Source organism: Gymnogyps californianus, chromosome 2 (assembly GCF_018139145.2).
Source record: "Gymnogyps californianus isolate 813 chromosome 2, ASM1813914v2, whole genome shotgun sequence".
Taxonomy (NCBI): Eukaryota; Metazoa; Chordata; class Aves; order Accipitriformes; family Cathartidae; genus Gymnogyps; species Gymnogyps californianus.
Genome location: NC_059472.1, coordinates 129,460,585 through 129,488,577, shown reverse-complemented (window position 1 = coordinate 129,488,577; position 27,993 = coordinate 129,460,585).

The window sequence follows — 27,993 nt, the reverse complement described above, 5'->3', positions numbered from 1 at the left end:
GGATAAGTCAAACCTTCAGGGCTCGCAGACCCTTAGTTAAAGAAATTAAAACAGCTCATGAAAGACAGGATTGTATAAACAGAGTCTGAAGGCGCTCTGTTTGAAATTAGGCCAAAGCAAACGCTGCAGCCAGCTCTTCCTTTCCCTTCGGTTGGCTCTCCCCCCTCGGCGCCGCTGCGAGTGACACCTTTACCAGACGGCTCCTGACCTCCCCCGTGCCCCTTTCTGACCTCCAGCCGCTCAGCTGGTTTTAATTGCAGAAGGCCAACACAGGTCCTTCAGCATGGACTTTAGTGGCATCTCTCCATTTCTTCTGCTGGATATATTTAAGGGCCTGCTCAGTCGGCTGGTGGACGTGCCTCTCCACCTCTTGCCCCGTGAGCCCGTTGGGGAGGGGACTCCGCAGCCATCGTCTTTCAGATGGGCATGCAAGATCCGAAACTGGTTCCTGGGGAAAGGATATTTTACTTCTCAAAGATAATTTTTGTTTGCCTTTGGTAACTCTAACAAAAAACTGAACGTGTTAGAACACATTTTGTATTAGACAACAAAACAGATCATCAGTTTGGTGACATCTGAGGGTTTTTGACAGCTACTAGAGGTTTAAAGCTATTAGAAAATCATTTGCAAAATGGCTTTTATCGAAGTAGGACAAACGAGTCTACTTAATTGCAAAGAAGAGAATAGAGAAACAAAGAAAAGGTAAAGCTCATACCAAAAGCAATTCCTTTGAAGTTGATCATAATGTGGGAGCTAGGGTTATAAGTCTGAATATAGTACCTGATAGTAGGTGCAGGTTTCCCATCCTAAGATTGGAGTGAGTGCTAGGGTGATTGATTCAATGAGATAAAAAATGAGATTACATGGTCTGTTGTGTGTTAAGGCTGGAGGATTTCTCTGTTAGACTGCCTAGCAATATTTTTAAATTCAACTTTCATATGGTGACTATAGATTTCCGGTCTTTTTATTTTCTATTTCTTTGCAGCATTCACCTAATCAATTCCTAATGAGCAAAAATTATACTTAATATCATAACCAAAGGGATTCAGATTCTGTGGGCAAAACTGTCAAATCATCTGGAGGGTTTGAATAACAAAATCTCATTACTTACAATGGAAATTGAGCAGTCCAACCACACAGAAATCTGATCCCTTAAAAGTATTTTTTGCTGAATGATTTTATGTCATTATCCAGGAACACAGAGGCATGACATACCAGCTTTGTTTTTGAGCTCCTAATTCACTGCGCACAATATTAGGTCTATTTAACCAGCGTCTATAATGGTTATGGCTGCAAAGAAAAAGGCCAATGTCTGAGCAGAATAACAGGTGCAGAGCACCTGGAATGGTAGCACTAGGACCAGTGAACTGCCCTATTCATCCCAGTGAGCCCAAGGTGTAGTTTTATGATACAGCTGAGCCACTCGACGTGCAAACTGCTCACAAACTGGCCTTGCTCTCCTCCTCCACCATTTCCTTTGAGCCAGCTCTGGCATCTGCTTGAGCACGGAGTAAGGCAGATCAGGGAAGTGCCACAGAAGAAGACTTGCCTTCCAACCCATCTCTACCCCTAAAAGAGGGAAGGAAGAAAGAAAAGACTCTTTTCCATGAACTGAGAGGATGAGGAGAAACGGCTTTGAAATCTGTAGCCTGCAAATGTAAGAATCTGGCAAGTTATTCCTTTCCTTAGGTAAGGCTCAGTACATGATTAAAAACCTTCTAGTCATAAATACTGGTTACCTTGTTAAAGACCCCTGAGCAACCTCTGGTGGTGCTAACACGCCTATGCTGCATTGGAGCAGGTCCCAGAAGCACATTAGCCATGGTAGCATTTTGCTGCTCCCAGCCCCGAGAGGCTGCCTCCAGCAAGCAGCCTTGGATGGAGGGGAAGAGGGATGCAGCTGCCAGCAGGACCATGCTGACATGGGACCTTGCTTGGGACTTTGCTTCCTTCTGGGCTGGCATGGAGGTCGCTATGCTGCAAGTGCGTTTTGGGGGTGACACACTGTACACTGCAGTTCCCTGAGAGGCTTACACGTGTGATCTCTTCCTTCTCCCCAGCCAAGGGTGCCCACCGCTCTCCTGGGGGAATACTCATGCTCATTCCCATATTCACCCAGTCAGGAGATGCATGAGCCGGGGGAAAGGACAGGACAGGGCAGGACTGGACTGGACTGGATTGGATAATTCTTTTTGGCACCCTTAGATGGGCTTAAGCCCATGAGAAGTTTCTAATGTGCGCAGGTGTACGTTCATGGCGTAACTATGCCAGCAACACTTTCTAGACTGGCCTGGCCTGTTTACTGACAAACACCTTCCAATGTGGTGTCCTATGTTGCTGTCATTTAGGAGACTGATTGCCCCTATTTGCTTAAGACCCAAGGCCAACGGGCCAACAGAGTCCCTGGACCAGATTTCTATGAGAATAGGGTGTGCACGTCTTCCATGTATCCCATTTCAGAGTCTTACATGGGCAGAAAATGGGAGGGGTCCACTATTTCCCCCTAACTTACCCTTTGGGCTATCTGATAGGAAAGTTTTGCTGTTAAGCTCAGTTATAATCAGAATCAATGACCCACCAAATAATAGAGTGAGACTTAGTGGCCTCTATTATAAATATCCTATTTCATCTAGTGACTCCACCACAGCATCTTCAGGAAATCAAATGCTGAATGAGAAGCAGCTGGCACAAGCTGAATCTGGCAGGAATGTAGTGATTCTGGTCAAGACTGGAAAAGAGAAATGCTTCAAAAAGTATGTGGTACATAAACGTTATCTTCCCTTGCTTCTATCTCTGCTCATGTCAGCACACAGGTCCTAAGTCATGCTAATCCCATCATCAAGTTTAGAAAATCCTTAGAGCATCAGCAAAATATGCCTTTGACTTTCCTTGCAAGCAAAGATCTGATCTCAAACTGTTTCATCGTTCTTGATGCTAGAAAAGTGGGGGCAGTGGTGAAGAGTCTCATTCTGGCAGAAAAATGCAGCCTACCTGTGCTGGCAGCTGCAGACGTCCCTGCTGTTCAGCCATCTCTTTGTCTTCCAAACACTGCTGGTCAAATTTCAAAATTTAATCTTCACATTCCACCGTCACCTCAAAATCCACCTATCTAATTTCCGAGACTAATTATACAAGACCTAAAGAAAGCATTTTTCTTATCAAAAGGAGTATAGTTCTCACAAGCAGAGACTGTGGAGTAAAGTTTTAGTAGTTAAAACGGAATTAATCTACCCTTAAAGCATTCCTTATCATTTCCTTTTGGACAAAGATTTTCCCCTTTAATATTATGTGCATATTTTCATTACTGTAACTTCACTTTTGCCCAAGGCAGGAAGAGAAGAAATTTCCTGAAGCACAAACAAAAAAATAAGTTCAAGCATGATTTCCTTAAGGGAAAGGCAAAGAACAGTGAACTGGGGCTTATTTACTCTCATAAATCTGAAGAAAGCCATATAAGTTCAACACCATAAAAATCTAGGTATCCTATAATATTTCCTATGAACAAAAAATATGAAGGCATTGTATTTTGATCTGGAGGTGGACAGTGCTTTACAGGAACATGAGACCAGGTTTCTGTTTCAGGAAATGGGAGACAAATTTTACACAAAGTCAATGTAAAATGATGGGCTATGGTGGTAGATAAGCAGAATGACAGCATACCTTAGCTTCTTTACAAAGAGTAGAGTCTGCATTTTACTTCTTTTTGAAAAGAAGAAGCATTACTAGTTTATATGTCTTTTCTGGCCTGTGCTGTATGAGTTAACCAATTTCTGTGAAAACAGGCTGACCTGTTTTCCAGAAATGCAAAGCATAATGGAAGAAACCCATAGCAGGCATTAGTGTTGGACACTGTCTAACCCACGCTAACGTTTTTAAACAGAAACAACCATTGTCAGGTTTTTTTGTGCTTTTTCTGTTGTTCGTTACAACTGAAGCAGCAGCTTTCCTAATGAAGAAATCAAACTGGAATCCGACACTTCAGAGTCAGAGTAGCTGCAGAGAACAAAACTATAATGAAAACAATATCCTTAGACCAGAGTTTCACATGTGTTAGCGGTTACTATCGCCGCCTTTCTCAGTACTGTCTATCTACATAATCATGGTCTGCAAAGCGAGTTCAAAGGGCTTTTCTACGTAGGAACCCGCACTGCTTCAGTTATAGCGCAGCACATCCTCGCGTGGACGCCCAGCAGTTTAAAGCTGAAGAGAAGACCTCGGCTTGCTTCTGTCGTACAGAAAAGCAAAACTTGGCTAGTGCATACAGAAAGATGGACCAAGACTGTTCTGTTGGCTTAGCCGCTCAATTATTTTGTCAAATTGGTATTAAATACTCCAACTAATTCAAGAATTCTCTGGGCCCCAGATTGCTTGTCCTGCTGTTATTTTCTTTTGCAGGTGTTGCTATTGCTTGGCTGCCACAGGCAGGATCATGGGCTGAGCAGGCTTTAGATCTGATATGATACAACTATTCTTATATTCACGTGGTGATACAAATCTGTATTTAGACCAGGGATGAACGCTTGGCTCTAATACCATAAATTGTACTTTGCCATTAACTTCAGGTGGTCCAGGATGTCACCTCAGACCTTTAAAATCAAACAGTGCTGACTGGGAATAAGTTTCAATTAAAAAAAAAATATATATTCTAGACAAGAATGTTGAATAAAGGAGATCAGTCCTATCCTTTAAAAATCATCACTGTCAAATCAATTCTGACCCAAACTATCCCACATGAAAAAAAGTCACTCAGATGTTTCACTGGAAAGTTAAGTGAAGCAGACATAATAACTACCATACTGTTTCTCCTAGAAGTCCCCTAAAATCCATTGTGCCGTTACTGAAAAGCCGATGGCTTGTGCTCCCTCAGCTGGTTAATTCATGAACACTTCCCAGAACTACACTATTACTGATGGCTGAATTTTCTGCAGCTTGCTAATATCTTTACATGTGCAACGATATTTGTCTCTACAAAAAAAGCTTACAATAGTGGTAACAGTTCAGTGGGGAGAAGCAAAAAGACTGACTCTTAGGGCCCTGCATGTTATCTTGAGTTGTCTGGCAGTAGTACCGAAAGATAACAAATAAAAGCAAACATTGACTCTTCCTTCTTATCTCCACACACTTAATTAGACTTTACCCTGACAAAAGCCTGTACTTTAAATAAACAACACGGACCTATAATTATGTGCTTTCGTATAGCACTTCATATGAGATCGTAATTAATTCAGGAAAATAGTGTTTTCTACTATGGAATTCCCTAGAGCATTTTTTTACTGTTATTTTCAATGCGTTTTTATTATTTAAGCATTGTCCTCTCAGTGAAAAGCATGCAGGACTGACCACATGCTCTCAAATATGCAGCCTGTGGAATCCATTCACTGTAATAACCCAGTGTAGGCTTAAATAGACAAGTAGCCAGCTTCTCATCCACCCAGCTGTGGTTCGTTTGAGGATTTACTTGGGAAACCAGGAAATTCAGTTTTGTCTCTGTACCAGTTTTTTTACGAAGGAAAATTATTTGCCATTACCTTTTACTCAATTATTTCCTATACTTATTACTCTCTCTTCTTTGCCTTCCTTTTTAGGCAAATCTAATTGAAATGCGGTAGGCCTACTTTCTCTTATTAAGTTACTGTAAAAATAAAATGCAGCTTCAGTATGTTTAATGAAAATATGTAACGAAGTGTCAGCAAAGGAAATTTAATAATTCTTTTTAATTTACACCTTTTGAGTAGATTAAAGTGTTATATGTGTTCAGTGTAAGCGGAGGTTTCCTTTAGATGCCAAGAAGAAAAAGAAAAAAAAAAAGGCTTCTAGGAACTAAATTTCTCCAGTGAACAATTCTTCCATTATTTCTGTTTCTTTATAAATAGCCAGATATATTACAGGTGTCTTTCATGAAGAGCTGTGTTGGATTGTTTGGTCCTTTTTTTAGTAGGGACCTGATATTTGCCTTTACTAGACAAGTAAGTTGAAATAAAGTCATAGGAATCTAGTTATTCCATTTACCCATGCAAAACTGGTACTGAAAAGTGCTTCTACAACAGCAGCTTGCTCATATAACACCAACCTGGAAAAAGTAAGCATCTTCTATTTTTTTTCCGTATCTGAGATGATACAGGTAATATTCCACAGAAATAGCACAATGTTTTGCTTGTAAGCGATTTGGTACAAGACTCAGAAATCAAATTAAGAAAACTTCACAGGTGCAGTTGAATTCAGAGGAACATAGCCATCTGCCAGAGCGCCCTATGGAGACTGACTACTGATTCTCCTTAATTCCAACTTCATTTTTAAATTCGTGAATAAAGAATTGAAAGGTCTTCAGAAAGGACTCAGATTCTTTTCAGAGTTTCCTACAATGCCTTGAATCAAGGATAAGGCCAATTTGGTGCAGGAGAATAATACAATGTCAAAGTGAATTGAGTGCAAGTTGATAAAGGAGACAAAGTAGTAGCCCTGGCAAATGAAGAATGTGTTTTTCCCTGGGTCTGTCAAGGCAGTGGTGATACCAGACCATGGTCAGATGTGTCTCAGCTTTTGCCTAAAGCTCCTTAAGGAGCTTCAGCAGGAGACATTATCTTCTAGCCAGCCCTGCAATGTGAGCCAAGGTGATGCTCAGGGTGCAAAATGTGGTGGTTCATGGGGTGAAGGCCACAATAAAGCTGGCCTTCAGCTTTTCACCTAGATTTCTGTCAGCATTTTTAAGGTTGAACACCTGCACACCTCTAGGCCACCCTTGCATATAGTCACATCATAGAGTTTCTCTAAGTAGAGAAAGGAAGACTAGCAGAAGTCCCAAAGAATACACCTTCCCTATGGAGTGAATGATGGAAAATGAAAACATTTCAACTGGTAGAAAAAATTGTTTAGAGGAAATTATTTCTGAAGATAATGTCTAGCAGCACCTTCTAGCAAGCTTCCAGATGAACTCCAGGACTTAGTTACAGGGCAATTTACTAATTTCCAAGTACAGTTGGGAGTCTAGCTTTAGAAATTCAAGTTTCAGGATCCAAGCTTGTCTAACAGCAGGAGCTGTTGCCTGTTCTACCAAAATGGGAACCTGATGAAAATCTGATAATATTGTAAAAGCTCCAATGACAGTTTCATGGACTTATTGTAATAATGCAGCCCATGAAGGAGCTAAAATGAAAAAAATCTATTCCAGGCAGGTCTTTAATCTTTAAAGTATAAATCCAGTGAGTAACGAAACAGTAAAGCAAAGCTTTATCTAAAATTTATCTATAATAAGTTTGGGAAAGTTGGTTAATAATTTATCTCATATACTTTAAAAGTAACGGTAGCATCCACTGATAGACTGCTTCTCTGAAGTAATTTTCTGAAGGAACCGGGGAGGAATGTGTATAAATAAGAAAGATGTATGTGACTACTCTCCTTGTGAGGTATATAGAGAATTTACATCCACCCTTTTGTCAGGTGAACTTTTGCTAATCTGGTAACAAAACTGAAATACGCCAATATAAACCTTAAGAAGCAGACTCTGATGCAGAGAATTACATTGCATTTCAAATGCTTCATATTCACCTAAGAGCAGAAATACAGGATTTACAACAGAAAATTGTTCCTACCCCTCTTTACCATAGGGAGATCCTAAATTTTGCCTTTCATCATTCTGCTCACTGGTCTCTGTCACTGAGTGTAAGGCAATGAAGATTTATTTCTCGAGCTCCCAAGTAATTATAAAGTAAGATAGTTTCCAGGGACTGGGGGCAGTGTTATCCAAAGTCATTTCTCCAGTAACATAGAAATCATTTTTCTACTAGCACAGAAATCACTGGAAAAACTGGGTAAAAGTACTGGACTATAAATAAAAGTACAAATCAGGCTTATATAGGAAATGTTCACCCAAATCAAGCAACACATTTTAAAGTACATTTACTTGAAATACACAGCAGGGCTCCGTATAGACTTTGCAGGGCATGATTGTTTAGATTGGTAGTCTTATCATTAGAAAACTCATTTTGCTAGGTTTATGGCACTTTAAAAGATACAACTGTCTCTTTACTTGGTGCTGAATATATAACTCGAGCCCGAGCAGTCATCTCATCCAGAATTCACATAGTTTCTGGGAAATGCAGCCAATACTAAAGGACATCACAGGTCACAACATTTCTAAATTGACCTTTGGAGACAGCAATTTTTTTGCAACGAGATGATATTTAGAATTTCCTGGCTCATTTGAAGGAAATTTGCATGGTGTCTATGCAAGCATTAAAGTTGAACTAAGTTCTGTTTTCTTAATTCTGTATCTAGCCAATAGATATCACTCAGTCTCAGTGGAAACGGGATATGACAGTTTTCATCTGGTGAAGCTATAAACAGTATTGTTGAAGGAAACAGATCTCTCCTTTCAAGAAGACAAAGAGAGGGAAGTGTAGCTGGCTTTGGCTTAAGCCCTGGCCATAAAGAGGGCTGTTTTCTCTCTGAAGTGCTATATGTACCTCCCTGGTTACAAGTAGGCAGTAAACATGTTTAAGGTTGCAGAGAACAATCCTGGGGTTATGAGTGAGAAAAGTTTGTTAGTCCTGGAGGCAACCATCAGCAGCGACTGAGTATTTAAGTGAAGGAATGGAGGGCATAAAGCTAAAAATGGCCCACCAGCCCTTAATTTCCTGTAGCTAGACATGCCTTTCTGGAAATTTTAAACTTGCCTTTGCTTTCCTCTCGGTTCTAGGGAAGGGGACTGTATTAGGGAGGGGGGAAGATGTCTGAAAAAAATGTGAAACCTATAAAGAGACAGCTGAAATCAGTTTTCTGCACTAGCCTTTGATTAGCTGTTCTCCAGCTCTAAACCCCTGAAGCTAAAAGAACTGAAAAACCCAGCCATAAACAATGAACGCTTTGAATTAGCTTCTCTTCATATGTCATGCAAGAGGAGAGGAGTGACGTGCCCGCAGTGAATAGCCACACAGAAGGTCAGCCGGAATCTGCAACAAAATCCAAGGGTGGAAACTAATAGCTAAAAGCATCTTCGGGACTCTTAAGAAAAGGCGCATTAAAATCAAGATGTCTGTTAATTAAGCAAGTAAAACATTTGTTAACAGAGGAGAACAGCCACAATGTAAACCTACCTGAATATATGGTGGTGCTGGGGGCTCCAAACTCTGTCCCCATGCAGCCCAACGCTTCTGACCCATTTCCTTCAGTGTTCAGCCTCCCCGAGGATCACATCTCGCTGCTCAGGAATGCAAGGAAACAAAAGATCTAGAGGAAAGTAAATATATCTAATACAGGAAATTCAATCCATCCACTAGAAGATTTTGTTCCTCAAAACATCAGTAAAGCCTCAAAACAGCAGGTGACTATCTGCTTCAACTAGGAATGAAAAAAAATCAAAAAAGATCTTACTAGTTGATAACAGGCTATCCATTCTGAAGAAACCATTAACACTCTGGAATCGTAGTCTTGTTCTGAAAGCCATTCAAACAGGCCTGTAAAGATCCAGGCTTCAAGTCTACAAGTGGAGTTTTCACACAGTGTGTTTATTTAAACAAAAAGATCAAGGCAGATGCTTGCAAGCGAGCTAGTGGAGAAATTTTTTTTTAAGAAAAAAGGAAGCATTTACACCAAGATGGTAGGAGAAGAGCTTAAAGACATAAACCAGACAAATCTTAGGAAAAATTAGATTTTTTTTGCTAGAGATAATCTGTTCCAAGTCTTGTTTGTGGGAACCAGGTATTATGAGGATGAATTATGAGGCAAGCGATATTTTTTTACCATTTTGAATCATTATTTAACTATCCACCATTATTTTTCCCTTAAGTTTTCTATTTCTGATTTTCTTTCAGTTAATAATTTATATTACAGGTATTATAGAAAATTTGGTGCCCCAGAGAGATTTCTTAACACCAGTGATTATCACTAAAAGCAGTAACTTCTTCACAGCTCCTTTTTACATAAATTTCTTTAAAATGTAAAGAAGAAAAATATGAACTGAAAAGATTTTGGAAGTTGCCCAGGAGACGTTAGCAGTACCAGCTTCCGGGTCCAGAGGGCAAGCATTTAAAAAAGAGAAATAAAGTAACCAAGGAAGCAGCATTTACCTGTACAAAACCCTTCCCACATCGTCTTCCTTTACTACACATCCTGTTGCATTAGCATAACTAAAGCTAATCCCAACCTAACAATAAAAGAAAACCTAGGATACATGAAAAAGAAAATCCTGCTCGTAGCTCTTCATCACTAACCCTACTTGTGGGGTTTTGCCCACTTTTCCTTTTACCGTCTAGGAGAATAACATCATGTTGCTTCTTGAAATTAAAATAAATAAATTATACTTAGGGCCACTAAATTTTATAGATTCAAGATACACTTGCTTTTTTTCTCATTTGGCATTCTACACAAGCCCAAGAGGAAGGAAATCCATATTTAATTTTACCAACCCTTTTTTAAAAACCAGAAAGAAAAACCCAAACTGCTTTGGGTCACCTCCTTGGCCGTTATGCTCACCACGCTCCAGGAATGAAGAGTCTTCCAGAGGCTGCAGACTTGCGTAGCTCAGGATGGACTTTTTTTTTTTTTTAAATAATTTCTCTAGTAAGAAAGAAAATGTATGTTAAAGTGAAGTTGCTCATTTAGCCAAAGAGGTGCTCAAAAAAACAGTTAGATGGTTATAAATAGATGTGTGCTTTCATAGATGCAAAAGCATATATACAGCTGCCATGATTCAGAAAGCTCTCTGTCTCCAAAGGTTTCTTTGTGTCTTAAGAGCCTATTGCTAAAGGGTAGTTGGCAAGTATAGACCATTTACTTTCAGGTATGAAGGAGGAAATATGTATTCAGTGTTTGCACTTACAAGATTATCAATGGAAAGCATGGAAAACGTGGATGTACAAGGAAACTTGTTTATTCACTGCTAACAGATTTTTTTTGTCAGCCCTGGCTCTTTTTTAATAAAGGCATTATTCTATAAAAATATTACTACAGAATATAGTAGATGTTTCCTGCCATCCCCAAAAACTAGATGTTACCCTATTTTCCCTTGCATGTGCCACTAATTTTAGTGGCACATGTTAGAAATAGCTGTAATACGAGTGTTATAAAATGAATATGGCCATGGAAAATGTGCACAAGAGACACAGCAGCTACTGTATTTTCCCAGTATGTTCTGTATTATAAGTGCTGCACTCTTTTCATTATAAGAGCTGTTTTCAGTTGCCCAATTTCAGCCACGTTAAGTTGAAATTTTCTATGCTAGGGTTCTGACCCAAGACAATTTAGAGGAGAACATTTTCAGCTCTACTTGTTCGATCATTTCCAAGAGTCATCTTAAAGCATCCTGGTGATTTTCCCTTTAAACAGGTCCTGTGTTTCTGGACTTTGAAGCAAGTACTTTGGCAGAATGGTTACTCTGTCCACGATGTGCCAGAGGAGACAAAGCTGATGCGGAAAGGAGTGAAGATGGGAGAAGATGGGATGGTGGATGGGTAAGAGAAAAAGAGTATACACAGGTGGTTGGAATGAGGACAGTGGAAGCAGTCTTTCTCCCTGCTAAGGCTGGATATGGAAGTGTCTTGGGATGGAGAACACTAAAACTGGAGGAAAAACTGCAGGAGGGAGAGCTTGGGAAGGAGGTAGCAAGTGGGAAGGGGAAAAGACCAGACAGGGAACAATGCTCTGGGAGGAAGGTCGAGGTGGCAGAACAAAGCACGTGAGAGCAGCTGAGGAGCTCAGAGCATGCTGATACGAGACTGGGAGTATCAGGGAGGAAATTTCAGATGGCAGGCCTGGAAGGATTGGCTGGGTAAGAACAATTACACTGGAAGCTGGAAAAATGAGGAGGAAGATACAAAGCCAGGGAAGAGACAGGCCTGGCACAGAAACAGATGGGAGGAGAAAGATAGAGCAGAAGGTCAGAGTTGGGGCTGGAAAGAAGTGTCAGAAGAACATATACCTCACCAGAAAAAAAAATAGCTGCCTTTTAAAAGAATGTTTTTGTCAAATGAAGGGCTCAAAAGCTAGAAAGTTTCAGATTAAGGCTGCCTGTGTAACCCTAGCTCAGTCTTCTTCGGGGTGTTTTTATCACAACTCTCATTCAGATTAGCAACTGTTTGCTTTCATGGCACCTCATCATTACAAGGACATCAAAAAGAAGCTGAACAAGCCATAATCTATTTTGCTAGAAGAACAACCAGACAAAATAAGATGTCTGAATTTCTTTCAGCTCTAGTTAGTCTCCTGTGCAATGGTACCTGTTCCAAAATGCACCCAATACCAGGTGTATCAGAAGATAAATGTTAATTTTCAAAAGACCTCAACAAGGGATATGAAACATTATAATTACCCATGTATAGCAAAGAAAACACCAAGAGGAGATAATGTTGGTGAAAATATTTTTTCAAAGTATAAAAGTAACAGAGAAACAGGCATTAGAGAGTTCATTGCAAAGAAAATGTTACAGTATACTCTAGGTAAGTGTAAGTCATCAATAACATCATCCTTTCCTGAAAATTATATACTAGGAAACAACCTGTATCAAACAACAAATAAGCAAGTGGCACACTGGAGGGCAGGCAGAAGCATATTGCAGGGACATTTCTTTGAGGGCAAAATGTAACTATGGTTTATGTTGGAGGTAGACAAAAAAAATAGGTATTGCAGAGCTAGGAAAGTTTAACAGGCTACAGAAAAATACAGAGAAGATATTTAAAAGCATTATGAATATTTAAGTTTTGCATCAATAGCCTATCTATTGGGACCATCAGGATTCGGGGCCACTATACAATCAGAAGAAAAAGTCCAGTCAGCAGATCCCAATATAAAACAGCAAGGCCAGAAGTTACAGGGAGTATGGGGCACTACTAACAAAGAAGATTCAGGAGAAGAAAGTGTAGGCTAACTTTTCTTCAACTGTTCCTAGTCAAATTCACTATACTTGCACTCACAGTGCAGCAAAGAAATGTGAATGCTACCAACAGTGCTGTTTTCTCCCTTACAAATGCAACAAAACTCTTCAACTAGGATTCTGCCCAGATAATAAAGCTCTTTAATACTTGAAGGCAGCCTATTTCAATATAAAGAAAACACAGGAATTTCTGAAATAGTCTGCCTTATTTCCCAGGAACTTTTAAAACCTTCTAAATCCTATTGTCAATGGTGTCTGAAGTATTTAGAAGTTCCCTTTCCCATGGCCTTCCCTCAAAGTCTCTTCTGATAGCAAGACTTTGGAGGATGAATGTGTTTTAAAATCCACTCTTTCTTTATCAAGCAGCCAGAAGAACCAGAAAAGATATAGTGAAATGTCATCTTCTCTTTTAATAAAGTGCAGTCTTCAGTTTTTTTAATTTAATGGTAAAATGCTTCATTTAAGGGTCGCTATTGATAAAGACTTACAGTCAGAAAATGATGTTCAGTGTCCATTGAATTCTTTTGATGCCCCCTGCAGGCCATGCTAGATAAGAAGCCTAAATCCTCGTAGGAAAAAACCCTGTAGGTCGCATCAAAGTACCTATTTTATTAAGAAATAGAGCTGCTTCCATTTTAGCTTGCCTCACGAACTTACTGATACGCAGTCCTTCCTGTTCCAACACGCACAAGCAAAATGCAAAACAGTTCTAGATTCCTTCTCGCTGACTTAATTAGGCAGAATAACGAAGACTGACGGAGCAGCATGGAGATGTGTAACACCAAATATGGGGGTAAAATTGGAGGCGCCTGCGGTACATGAGACTCGGAGGAGCCTGCTCCATCCCTGTGGGGACATGCAGCTTTGCTGTTTTCTAACCTAAAGATACCAGTCTATTGTCAAACGCTTTCGCCTTCATGTGGTAGTGACTCATACAGATGAGCAAACTTCTGAAATTAGTCAATGGCAGGGCTAACGAGTCAGTCGCCTTCAAGAAGCTGAGGGCTTCTCGTGGTGGCTTCTCCCCACTAAATGCCCTCCAAGACTTCATAGTACCTGCCTGAGACTCAGTCATTGCTGGGCTCTCTTCTCCAACTTGGTGCAGAGTATCAGGATCCTCGGGGACAAATGTGATAAAACTGCACTAGCTGGTTATTTTTCATTATTTTCCTTTTTAACCTTGGAGACTGCACACATTATACATTTCTCATAAGGGATCTATTTTGCTAGCAGTTTGGAAAAGGCTGGCTTTCTGAGATGAAATATTCTACTTCAGTACTCAGGAGGAGGGAAAAACTGTAATCACACATCATTAAATGAATCACCCCACTACCCTAGCAGGATGTAACAGGATACAGTGTGCTGCGAAAACCTGCTTTTGAAAGTTAAAACGACTCTTTCTTTAAAAAACAGGATCAATCACCCATCTTTTTTTTTGAGAACAGATACATAAGACCTTGAAGGCATAAGGCAAATATGGTGGGATAATTCCCAGCTAAAGAATATTAAGGGGACGGATTAAAGAAGAAACAGAAGACAGCAATTTCTAAAGGATGTTTGTGAGATGAGTTGCAGGGAAGAGAACAGCACTGAGAATAGATAATTAGTAGTGGGAAATTAGTACAAAGGAATGTAAGGTTCTCATAACCTTTTTGTTTCCACTGTCATCTGTTTTTTAGAAAAATAAAAGCCCTCTGAGACAGGTCATCGAAGTTTGATGGACGCACACAAGCTGATCTGGGATAATTCTGGACCTCTTACATCAACCTGCGGCAGTTTGGAGCCAACATGCAGCCAGTGAGAACATGATGGGTAGGAGAGAAAGGACATGAGGCACAAGCGAGCCTCTCCAGAGGAATCGCTGCTATTATCTGGCCTCCATTACACAGATGTTAACTCCGAGCTATTCTGTGCGCTTGTTTGATAGCTAGTGTCTAAGGTACAGTGCTTTTCTTCTGAAATGTCATCTTCCTATTGTGAGCAGTGAAAGAACTGCCATGGTGAGGTTTGGGGTTGGGTTGCTTTGTTTCGTAGGGTTTATCTCTGCCAGCCTCTCACATGATAACTCTGCCTTGGCAGAGAGTACTCAGAAAAGATTGCTGTTTCAAGTCTTGCTGAGTTTAGGGAAACCAGAATAACTTTTCACATTTATTCCTTGGAGGGGACCAACCAAACTTAATTTCCTTTCCAAAGAGCGAGAGGAAATTAAAACAAGTGTTTAAAAGGAGTGGAGTATATGCTCAAAACATTTGTGAGAAAGTCAGTTTTAGTTAACGTACACACACACTATTGTGATAAAGCTTTCAAGGCATCATGTATTTTACACATACACTGAAAATTCAATGTATTTATAATTCAAAGCACTTCTCTGTACACAACATTGTTCACCTCAAGACTTGTTCTGATTTATTCTGCTAACTGAGGTGACAGTGCTAATTCAGACTTCTCCACACCACAAAAAAGTGGCTGAGTGAGGAAAAGCCCTGATTTCAGCAGACAGTAATGGGTGGTTGTTCAGCTGTACAAGGTGCCAGTCGGCAGACACAGGCCATTCAGTTTAGTGAATCTGTCGTTACAAGGCATGAACTGATGGACAGAGATTTCTTACCCATGATGAATGGAAGGAGAAAAATAAGAAGGGGATAGACCAACATTGCTCATCCTATTCCCCGAGCAAGTATTACCATTTGGGCATCCACACTTAAAGAAGCTGATCCTTTCTTTACAGACTGTAAAGAAATGGAGAATAGGGGAAAATCCACACCATCAGCATCTTAATTTAGGGTAAGTGCCACGAAGACTTTAGTTCCTGCTCCAGTCTGTGGGATGTCCAGCCCAGTGTGCAGCGCAAGAGTTGCACAGTGAGCCCCTGGGATCCAGCCGAAATCTCCCCTGGGGAAAGTGTGACCCAGGAAAGGTCCTGTCCCTCAAGCACATCACTGGACCACTGCAGTTATCCTGCTTACCCGGCCCAGCTCTGACTGAGCACACATGAGCTGAGATCCAGAAGGGGAATAGAAGTGATTCTCCCTTAAAACAAAATGTATAAAATGGGGGGCGGGGAAGGGGGAAGATAATTTAGCTTACGAACGATCTTATTTCTTCTGGCATGAGGCATTTCACTTGAACTAGTTTTATAGGATCCTGGGTTTTGCTAGGTATTTAGTAGCAATTTGGAAAATGTAAGCACTTTTTAACTTGTTATGAGAGAGGATGAAAACGAAAACCTCTTTGGTTAATGCAAATTGTAACTTACGATTTTGTTTTCCAAATTTTCAGAAAGTTTTCAGAGCAGAGGTCTCATGTTTCCAAGGATTCCTTTAAAAATGAATTTGTTAACAGTGCGTTCAGTAATATTTCAAGCACCAGCACAGTTAATGAACTCTGCTGTTGCCATATGAACAGTACATTAGGCTATATCATTACAGTTTCATTTACTCTCTTGCTTTGATTCTTAATTCTTGCAGCTTCAGAAATTGGCAGTGACAGGGGCCTCCAGATCCTGAGTGAAGGCTAGGCAAGGAGTCTCTAAAGTTGTTTTCACTGTGTTGCCATTTTCAAAAGAAGGGGTAAGCAAGAGCAAGCTGCCCTGGATCTCCTCTTGATGGCTTGCAATCCTTGATCTCTTTGAACACAGACCGCTGCTGACTTCTAAGGTCCCACGCCAGCTCAGCAAAGCCAGCAGAGCTGTTGCTTTAGACACTGTCATTTAATCATCCAAGGTAGGAAAATGTATCACAGATCTGAGACAAGAAAGGAATTTGCTGCTGTGCTTACTTTGCTTTGCTTAATGGTCTGTCGTGTCATTCCATTTTATCCCCATCTTAACATGGTATGAAGAATCCTCTAGGCACCCTTTATCTAATATCTCCTGCAGAACAAATTGCTTTCACTTCTTTAAGTTGTTCCCACTTTCACAGTAATACAGCAGAGGAAAAGAAAGTTTCTGATGATTTACAGCAGGAAGCAGATAACGTGCCCTCCTGGCATCACTGAAGGAGAAGTGGAAAGCTTTCATAAACACATTTCTAAAAGGCAAGATCAGAAACAGTACATTGCAACTTCAGAAAGGCCCCAGCTACAGAGTTTGCATTTATGTCCTGAACCTCTTGCACTTTGGGATTGTTCAGCTCTCAGATACAGATCTAAGGCTGCTTTTCCATGATATTACAAGCTAATTCTGAATTTTAAAAACCGTACTTCTAAAAGGTTTTACATGTTGATGTCACAATTGTTTCCCAAACAATGGGAAACAAGAAGAAAAAAAAGCAACAAAGACTAGGAAGGCTAAGAGTGGCTGGAAAGCTGCCCGGCGGAAAAGGACCTGGGGGTGTTGGTCGACAAGCAGCTGAATGTGACCTGGAAGTGTGCCCAGGTGGCCAAGAAGGCCAATAGCATCCTGGCTTGTATCAGAAATAGTGTGGCCAGCAGGACTAGGGAAGTGATCGTCCCCCTGTACTCAGCACTGGTGAGGCTGCACCTCGAATAACGTGTTCAGTTGTGGGCCCCTCACTACAAGAAAGACACTGAGGTGCTGGAGTGTGTCCAAAGAAGGGCAACGAAACTCGTGAAGGGTCTAGAGCACGAGTCCTATGAGGAGCGGCTGAGGGAACTGGGGTTGTTTAGCCTGGAGAAAAGGAGGCTTTGGAGAGACCTTACCACTCTCTACAACTACCTGAAAGGAGGTTGTAGCGAGGTGGGTGTCAGTCTCTTTTCCCAAGTAACAAGCGATAGGACAAGAGGAAACGGCCTCAAGTTGCGCCAGGGGAGGTTTAGATTGGATATTGGGAAAAATTTCTTCACCAAAAGGGTTATCAAGCATTGGCACAGGCTGCCCATGGAAGTGGTTGAGCCACCGTACCTGGAGGTATTTAAAGGACACATAGATGTGGCGCTTAGGGACACGGTTTAGTGGTGGACTTGGCAGTGTTAGCTTTGTGGTTGGACTCAATGTTCTTAAAGGTCCTTTCCAACCTAAATGATTCTATGATTCTATGATTCAAGCTATTCAGGTCAGAGGTCTTTTTCTTCTGTGTATGCAATGCCCTACAAACCTCTGCTCAGGACCTTGAGATTGTGGGAAGAATACTGAAGGAATATTTTAGCTAGAAAAAATCTCCCAGTAAAAGCCCCATGGACTTGGTAACACCAAAACATTTTTCAAATGTATGTTGGTTTCAAATAAGTATTCACCTAGTACAGTAAAATAAGTTCTATCATTTTGACATTATCAAAGTAAAGGAAAAAAAAAAGTCTAAACACAATTTCATCTAAACCTGAAACAGTTTTTCTGACTGTTCAAGAAAATACATATTTTGTGGAGCTTGGCTTCAGATGTTATTCCAACAAAGAATAGATAGTAAACCTTCCTTGAGGCCTTCTGACATTAGATTTTTCAGAGGAAAAGAAGGAAGGATTTTTCCTAAGTTCATTTGTATTTTTATAAGGATTTAAATAGTACAATACAGCAATAGGATACCAGGCCCTGTAGAAGGTCCAACATTTTCACAGCTCAGGGTTTGGGAAAAGGTAGTCCACAGATGGATGTAGTTCCACAACACCATATGCGCAAAGCTGGCAATAAAAACTAAAACCTGCTGTTCATTTGAAGACAGGATCTGTGGCGAGGTACAGCTGTTTGTTTGAGCTAAAACACTGCAAAATAAACCAGCTAACCAACATCACAAGTTTGCACCCACACCCTAACATGTCCATTCAAGGCTTTAATTGCATTTATAACAGAGACCAGAAAATATAACAGAGACCAGAAAATATGCTACAGGAGGGCTGGAACAAAGACCAGCTTCTGTGACTAAGAGAAAACAGACGTATGTGTGCTAATTCAAAGGGCCAAGAAAACTGTGTGAGGTTGGAGAGGATGGGAAGGAAGGTGGCAATAGCCTGAAGATAGTATTAATACGGCTCTGTGAATAACTGGTAGTCTTCTGGAGATTGTCTGAGTCCTGGGGAAAAAGAGAAGGAAAAGGTATTTGTTACTGCTGAAATAAAAATCTGAAAGAACCATTCGGTGAGCAAGGTCACTTGGTAGTTTTGGACACACGATAGTCCATTCAGCCTCAGCCCTTTTGGATCTGAAACAAGAGAAACAATCTAAAGAAAGGATTGGAGTCACACAGTTGCTGGTGCTATTTAAATGAATCATTAGTTAAAACTCTAAGCCAGCAGAAAAGAGTGCCAGATTTTATTGATTCTCCCACTTTCCGAGGCTGAAACCAGTATTGGTTGTTCCCCAGGAGAGATCTGTTCTGATTTTCCTGCCCATACGAAATGGCTACAACAGGCAGCACTGAATGCTCCATGCTCTAAAATAGTTTACAAGCGAGTATTTGAGTGAGAAAACAAAAGTCAAGGTTTCTTCTCTTAACTCCATGGAGCAAAGAGACATCCCAAAGAAAACAAAGAAATAGAAGAACTTCTTCACTCATCTACAACTCTAGTTTACTGAAAATCTTCACAAATTTACAAAATATTGTAGATGGAGCCTCATTCATACAAAGGCTGAACTGTATTACAAACAAAGCTGTTTCTCTCATGTTGTGCTTTATAGATTATGCTATAGGCCTAGACAGGTTAGACAGAGGCCTTGGTTAATCAGTGGATTAATTTGGGTTCAGCAGTTTTGTTGGAACAGAGCTGTTTTGTGTTTCATAACATATTGCAGTATTCATTTGGATTGTAAAGGCTGTAGCAGAAGTAAGGAGGTGGTTACACCTACAGATATTTCTCAACCATAAGAAGAGGATGAGCTTAAACTGTTCCCTTGATCTGCCTTTCCATTTTTAGCCTTAAAGAAAAACACTGAAGGAAAAAGCAGTTGAATTGCAACATTGCTAAAATCTGAGAAAAAGCTGCAGTTTGCTCCTGCATCTGGGTTAGTGGAAATGATTCATTTGAAGATGATACTAACTGTTCAGTAAGCATTATTCAATCCCTGACTTCTTTACAAGGCAGAAATCAATGCGGAGCGCTCCATTCACCAAGCACAAGTCATTACAATTTAACTTGCGAGCACATTCTGATTTCCCGACATGACCATTGCACAGACTGCTCTGAAAAGATATTTCATGCAAGTCAACCATGTCCTTTACCATTGGCTTAATGCTAATTGCACTGCACAGACCATGGGAAGAAGACTCTTAAGAGCAAACCCTTGTGCTAAGACTTCTTGCAGCAGAGCGGCAAGAAAGTAAGGCTGGGAATCAGTCTCCTGGGATTTCGGTCACACATGAAAGCTTAAAGAAACATCCACTTTCTGACCAAGCTTCTTATAGTGCTCAGACTGATTTTGCTGACCCACTGTTTCCACGGAAGCCTGCTTTTGAAAATTAATGCCCATTGGATAATTAACTGATATTAAAGGAATTTGACAGCAAAAGTAACCTGCTGGGTTCCTCTTGACCACGGTCCAAAGATACACCACTCTAGTTAGTATGATTAGTAAGACATCATTAGCCTACAGCTATACTACAGAACCATTAGTCCATATTGTTGCCTCTCTCCTGGAGCAGCTGCATGCAGGTGATATGGATGAATGCTATCAGTTAATATCAGTTATTATGATCCGATAACAAAATCATACACGGCAGGGGTTTTTTTGGAACCAAATCACTTACTTTCACATCATCACAGAAAGCTAATAATGTTACATGTGAAGGGAAGGTTAAAGTCACACTTTTTTTGCAAAAATAGCTGCTATAATTCCTAGTAAATTAGTATCTTTTCATATGCTCAAGAAAGTTCAAGTGTGCAGTAAAAAGACTGTTTTTTCTTCTGACAAATCCATGTAAAAACACAGTGAATATGATGGAGCCAAATACTTAGTATCGTAGGCCAGATTCTTCAAATCAGAGCAGCTACTTGCTACTCTGCTGCTAGTGTAATCTATTAAACAGTCTTAATCTGACAAATGAAGGACAACGACATTGTAGTAATGGTCTTCCTATCCGCTTATAAAGCCTGCAAAGAGGCTCCGAGGACTGTTGCTCTCATCACATCCCAGAGGCAGCCATACAGCTCTCCCTCCCTGAGCTCACTGCAGCTGGGTGTGCAGGACAGGAGCAGAAGATTTGGCAAAGCTGTGCTTCCCATCAGCTCGAGCACACGCTAAGAGCAGCATGCTGCATTGGTCGGCTACACATCAGGATCAAGCTATTGCTTTCCACTTTGATTTGTCTCTCAGAAAGACCAAACTGGCAACGTGGCTTTCTTACGCCGGTAATGCTAAAATTCATTTATCATGCTGATTTCAGTTAGAGTGTTAGTCAGTCTGCCAGGACAGTTGCCAACCCTCAGTCATTCTTCCTGTATGAGTTTCCCAAAGGCTTACTCTTAGACCACGCGTATGTGGGTCCAGTGCTTATTTTTGTTCTTCTAAGCATTTTTTAAATTCCTCCTGAGTTCAGCATGGTGATATCTCATGAAAAGCAGGTGAGCAGAAGGCCGTTTAAATGCCCCTCGCCCAGCCATGCAGCAAGGCTGCAGTCTTCTGCAAGTAAAGGAGATGGAATGGAAAATAACGCTAACCTGTGCTTTTGCAACAGTATGAGAAGCACAGTAGTCCCACTCATACAAAACCAGTCAACCTTCCGCAAACAGACTGCCTGTCATTGGGAGTTTTTCAATAGATTTAAAGAAGGAGACAGCAGGAAGGCTCAGTCTTGAAAACACAGATTAGTGACTAGACAACCAGGGCAGCCCAGGGCCACTTCTGATATAAAATACCAGTGAGTCACTTCTTCAATATTCTCAATTTAATCTTGTGTGTGGCAATACAGTCACCTTGCAGTGTTTCAGTCATCGCTCTGCATTGTCCTGGGCACAGCACTTTTCGAAAAGCCTGAGATGGTTTTGTTTCATGGCCTTTACTTTTTGGAGGCTGGGGTGGCTTGGAGGTCACAGGTGGGACTTTCACCTCCACACCTGTGGAAGGACTCCCTGAAAACACAGGAGCACACTGAGGAGTGAATGAATGCACCAAACCAGAAATTGGGTGCAGTACCTTGTTGGATCAACACAAGTTATAGAGCTCCTTCCTTTTAATCCATTTGACACTGCTGCAGCCTTTTGACTTAGGAAGAAAGGATGCAGCAAGATGTTTCTGCTGAAGATGCTTTTATAAAGTTAAGTCCCTGATGCAAAGTTAAGGAAACAAGTGGAATTCACATCAAAATGGGAGCCCACGGTTCAACAGTCTGCCTAAAGACAAGCTTTCTAACATGGGTAAAATGTGTGTCTAATATGTCAGCTAGATATTTTGACAGCATGGTGTTTGTGCATTGCTTGTGTTTTAACCATCTGGTAAGCACATTAATTCCTCCAGAGAAGGGAGAGACAGCGACAAGCACGGCACAGATTTACGCAGTTTACATTATGGCTTTACACCCGACCGTGAGGTCGTAGCACCATGCCCCTGGAGCGCAGTTTGGCAGCAAACACCACTGCGTCAGAGGAGAGCAGCCACAACCCTTGCACTCGCAGGGACCGCATTTCTTCCTCTCTCGGTGGCTGACATGAATTTGAGAGAAGCACAAATATGAGGAAAATAACCCTGAGCAGATCGTCTGTGGGAGGTGCCATCAAGGCTCTTGGAAGTGCTACCACAGCACGCCACGATGTGCCAGCCTAGTTCAATCACTGTTTCCACAATGTAGCAGGAGCAAGTCACACGAAATTGTGTGAAAGGAGTAACAGCGTGGGGAGGACACCGAAACCGACTCTAACATGGGTTAGGGGAAACCAACACAAATAAAAGCTGGCAGGCTGTAACCAGCAGGGTGGAAGATCTGCTTTCAGAAAACAGGCAGGAAAGGTGTGAGGGAATGTAACTTCCTTTCATAATTGTTGGTTCTCCTACCTTGGCACAAAAAGAAAGCACGCAGTTTTTATACTCTGACTGACTCCAGGTCACTGGAACAAAACACTTCCTTTAATTTCAAACACAACTGCTAAACAAAATTCTGCTACTCCTACAAGAGGTGCTGGTAGGCAAGCTTTCCCCTTGTCAGCTCTGAGATGCTCACAGAGGAATGCATCAGTTAGCAGGGCTGGGGATGACACAGTCTCAACCTCTTTTTTGGCAATGAATATTTCTGTCCTCTCCTGTTAACCTCGTTTAAGGTTTTGCATGAGGCAGAAGGGTCAGTCCCCTAACTAATGTCATCCCCGTCTTCCCATTCTCTTCTACTGTTGCAGCCTAGAGTTGTTTATCAGGTCAAACAGGTTCAGATGCATCTAAAATCCTTCACTGTGGTTTGTCATCACTTCCAGTTAAGGCAATTTTTGGTTTTGGCAGTGTCGTGTTAAGTCATCAGAAATTTCACCCCATTTCAGCAAAAGCAACCAAGTTTTTTGATAAGGTGCACTAAGATGACTAAACTGTTGATATTCAGGTTTTTACATCTCAGAGTGCAGGTGCCAGATGAGTATTACAGAAGAATCAATTAAGTGACTTCCAGAAAAAATGTTTGGATCTTTCCTATTGCCATTAAGTGACATGTAAATGCTCTGAAGTTTTGGTGGGCAGCAAGCTACTGTTTAGAAAAATGATAAAATTCCTCTAGCATAGGTCTTTTGGATGAGTGCAAACCAAAATACTGTTAAGATAGTAGGTAATAGACACTGGACGTAGTCTGTCCACAAGGGACCACACAAGCCTTTGTATTCCCAAAACTTTACACTTAAAGATAGTTATTTTCACTGTTGTTTTTATGTGACTATATAGAGGGGATGGAAAGACAACCCTGAGTGACATGTCTTACGAGCACTTTTGTGAAGGTGAAGAGGGTAAGAATTTGGCATCCAAAACTGTTCTAACTTTACAGCATATCTCAAGATAAGGGCAAGCCACGACACTTCTTATTTATGTCAAAGTTGTTTCTCAGGAAATAACTAAAAGCAGAGGTCTTGCAAGAAGCTGGTTTAAGGAACTTCAGATTTTCTATATCTTTCACCTACAAATAATAAGCTCACAGAGAAGTCCTTGGTTTTCCATGTGAATGACAGACTATTAACTTTTAAAACGAAAATTCTGTTCAGAGTGGATGTGGCACAGTGAAAAATGGGTAGGCATGCTGCACTGCCATCAGTTCACAGCTCTGACACAAATGCTATTCCATTCACTTCCATCCACAGTCCTAAATAATCTACAGAAAGTAAATTTCTGTATAGTTAAATCCACAGCCATGGAGTTTGATACTGCTCTCGAAACCAATTTATTTCCTTTGGTAAAAAGCAGAGTATGAAATTTCATCATACATGTTTGTCCCTGCAAAAGTACTACTATAATTAAGGAAGGATCTTGTGGTTAAGACATGTGACTACAAGGCAGCAGTGATAGGGGCTGTGTACAGCTGTACTACAGCTTACAGAAGTTCTGGTTTGAGTCTGCAGAATGAGGATAATTTAGTCATAACATAAAGTAGGCAAGATAATGTGTATTAAAATCCATCTGCAGAAATAATTCATAACTGTGCATTATACCATATGCAAACACAGAGCAAGAAGCCATGTTTTATTTTATTGAAAATGCGTTTTCAATAACAATTTCAACAATCAGATTGTTAAAACCTCATGTTTCAATGTATGCTCAATAATCAGAAGGCCAATATCATCTCTGAACATGTTGGAACTGCCCTTAGAGTAATTAATTGTTTTTTAGGAGAACAGAGTTGTAAATCCAAGCATACCTGGTGGACAGAAAGTGAGTATAGATTAACCTCAGTTCAAGGGAAAAAAAAAAGCTAATTCTCTCCTGCATAATATATTTGGCATGTAGGCCTCTACTTTGAACAGCTTTAACCAGAGGAATTCCATATTACTCACATGCATATCAACTGTAGTGAACCAACACTTACAAATTAGAATTTTATTACCCATAACAAAGTTAAGAAAGTAATCTTTCAGTGTAATACTTCAGCATCATTTACTCTTCCATTTTATCTGACAGCAGCTCTTGATGCCTTCAGGAAAGACTGAAATAATTCACTCTTAGAGGCCACTATCAACCATGTGGCCAATTGATCTGCTTGAATGAGGAAGTCACAGTAGCCAAAAAATCATTCATAAACACAACTGCAAAGCTTTGTGTCCTCAGCATAAACCTGAAAGCCTTAAGCAATTAAATTATTGTATATTTCTGCAGCAAAATCTCCTGACAAGTTTTGAATTAAGGTCACAATAACCAAATAGTTCACCCCTCGAGGACAACTGATGATATTTGTTCTTACCTGTTAATCTGTTTGAAAAAAATTCTGCATTTAGAAGACGAGAAAAGACTGCTGCTTGCAGGGGCTGGAGCTACAGGTGTGGTATTTGTTATCATCTTGCAAAACATATCTGATGTGAGTGTGACAGTTCCAGAGAAAATAGCCAAGCAATGACTAAATCAGGTGCTTAAAGGATGCCAACACAGTTGTTTATTCCTAGAGCATAGAACAGGCTTTAACTCTTGTGCAGAGCTCTCGCTCTCTACCCTGAGCTTGTACCCACTTTCCTGTACTTAAGAAGTCATTCTGGACAGCGGAGACTCTTTAACAGGAAAGGGCTTATCAACCAGTTGTTTATTTTAAAACTGCCCACTTTCTACAAAGTGCCAGGATTCTTTTCTGAAAAGTATCCCGAGACAGTGACATTAATGGAGAGACTCCATGCCAGCACCAGCCTAACCGATGTGTTGGCTTCCAGACTTGTTCCAACATATCTTTATCGTAAACTCATTTGCAGGCTGGGTTTTGTCAGGGGAGACTGAGACAACACTCCCCCCTTAAGCTTGTAATAGATTTGCATTCTGGGATTTATTTGCAAAGCTAATTCCACCATAACTTTGGTTGGAAAGATTTGTTTGGTTTCTATTTTATTTTGAACGCTAAAAATGCTACAAACATTTTCTTTTAAGGAAAGCTTAAGATTCATTCTTTCACTTACAATGGTATGAAAAAAGTGACAGGGAGCCGGGACTCCAGTGATGGTGTGGCCAGAATTAAAGTGGAGAAAAGGAAGTACCTTCTCTCACCACACATACCCAGGCCTGAGAACTCTTTGACCCAGGGAGCTTCACAAGACCTGGAGAGTACCTGAGAAAGTCCTTAGCAACGTCTGTATTGCAACAGCATTGAACTCGCCAAGACTGTTCTGCTTCCTCAAGTCCAAAGATCTCAGCCACTGCAGGATCCCGTTTCACTGTACGTGGCACAAATCCCTAAATAAACAGATTTAAATAGATTAGGATTATTCTCAAGCACGGAAAGGGGTCAAATAGAGGAAATAAGACTGCACAGAACATATCTTACCTCTGTGATACTAAGACCATCACAGGGCAATTGCCTGAAACAAAATGCAGGATCAGTAAACAGAATAGATTGGCCTAGTAAAACAAATCCCTCGTTCTAATCCGTGTAAACCAAGTGGACAAAAAGCAGGAAACCAGATCTTATCTCTCTGGGCTAAAAAAGCTGGAGTTTAATAAGATGGAAGATTTAGAAGAACATCCAATTTTTTGGAAACTCTGGGTAGGACTCAGTTCTTGATGGGATTCAGTTCCAGCAGAGCAGAATCAGCTTCTCCCTCTAAAATAGATACCTATTACCTGGGCAGCTGGATGGTGCTTTAAGATCCATTGATGATATTGACAAAGTCTTGATTGACTATAATGGGACCTAAGTCACTAAAGCATCTATGTGCCTAAATGTAGGTGTCCTGATATTGTGGATCCCACCCACTACGGGGTGACTTGAATGGTTCGTAGCAAGTCTTCTCAGTCAGAATCTCTCAAACAAGAACACCCAAGGACCTAGAAGGTATGTCGAACTCCAGTTAAGCCTGAAAGACATTCAGAAGTCTAATCAAGGAGCAAAAATAAATATCACTACTCTTCATATCTATTTAGCTACAAACTATAGTTTTGACTTTCCAACATGTTTTGAGATATACTATTGCAATTAGAGAGAAAAACTGAAAGAAAATCTGAGAACTACAACTAGATATCAAAAAGATTGTAACTTCTTTCAAGGTCATAAAGACATTCTGAGGCATATTGAGTTTAGAATAAAAACCAAATTCCTATAGATTAGGACAGCTAACTATAGTTTTGAGAAAATATTGAAGTCTAAATAGTTTGTGAATTGCAATGAAAAACTGCTGTTCATGTTACTAAACACTAAAAGAAATAATACTAAAAAAAAGATACTGATTCTGGATTTCAGTAAATCTATTTCTTATTATATCATTTCTTCTCTGATAGTTTGATTATCAGTTCTCCTCTGATAATACTGGCTTGATTCCTGGGTCAAGTAACTTTACTGACTCCCATTTCTTGACTCCATCTATGGTGTAGGTATAAGCTCTTTTGGCTTCTTCACTTTTCTTAGCTGTAGCTTAAAGTTGAGTTCACACAGGTTTTATTCAACAGAGTTCTGTCAAATTATTTTCCAAGAGCATATCTACAAGAGGTTTCTAATATTACAGAATCCCCCAGTCTCTCAAGTTGTAGACATTCACCCATCTCACACCACTTCTGGGACAGGTAGGCAGACATTACTGACACGCTATTCCTCTTCCATTTGCAGCTGCAGCTGCATCTCCAGTTCTGTCATAGGAAGTTATAATGCTCAATCATTCTCTGCTACTGAGCAATACATAGGGGATGCAGTTTCTAACAAGATGGTCCAATTTGTTTGATGTCATCATCCCTCAGGGAATTGCGTTTACGACTGAGTTGAATGTTAATGTTCAGCATTCCATATTCTAAAAATGTCAAAAGGTCTACAGAATAATCTCTGTAGCTATTTCTTTGATGCAATGTCAAGAATAAATATTAATAGGTCTGCTATAAATATAAGCATTTGCCCTACAAAAAAACTTCAAAGAGTAGAAAATCCATCCCAGCATCTTACATATACCAAATCATGCACAATAATGACCGCCTGTATAATGACGGTATTAAATTGCAACTCAAATTCATGTCAGTGAAAATTCATTTAGTATTTTTCACTTACAGGCAACAGAGGAAAATTAGTTAAGACAGTCCTGATACAAGCTGTGACAGAAACATTTGTCTTCCAATGCTTGTAAATAACAAAAAGAAAGGAAATGAGAATTGATTGATAAAAATT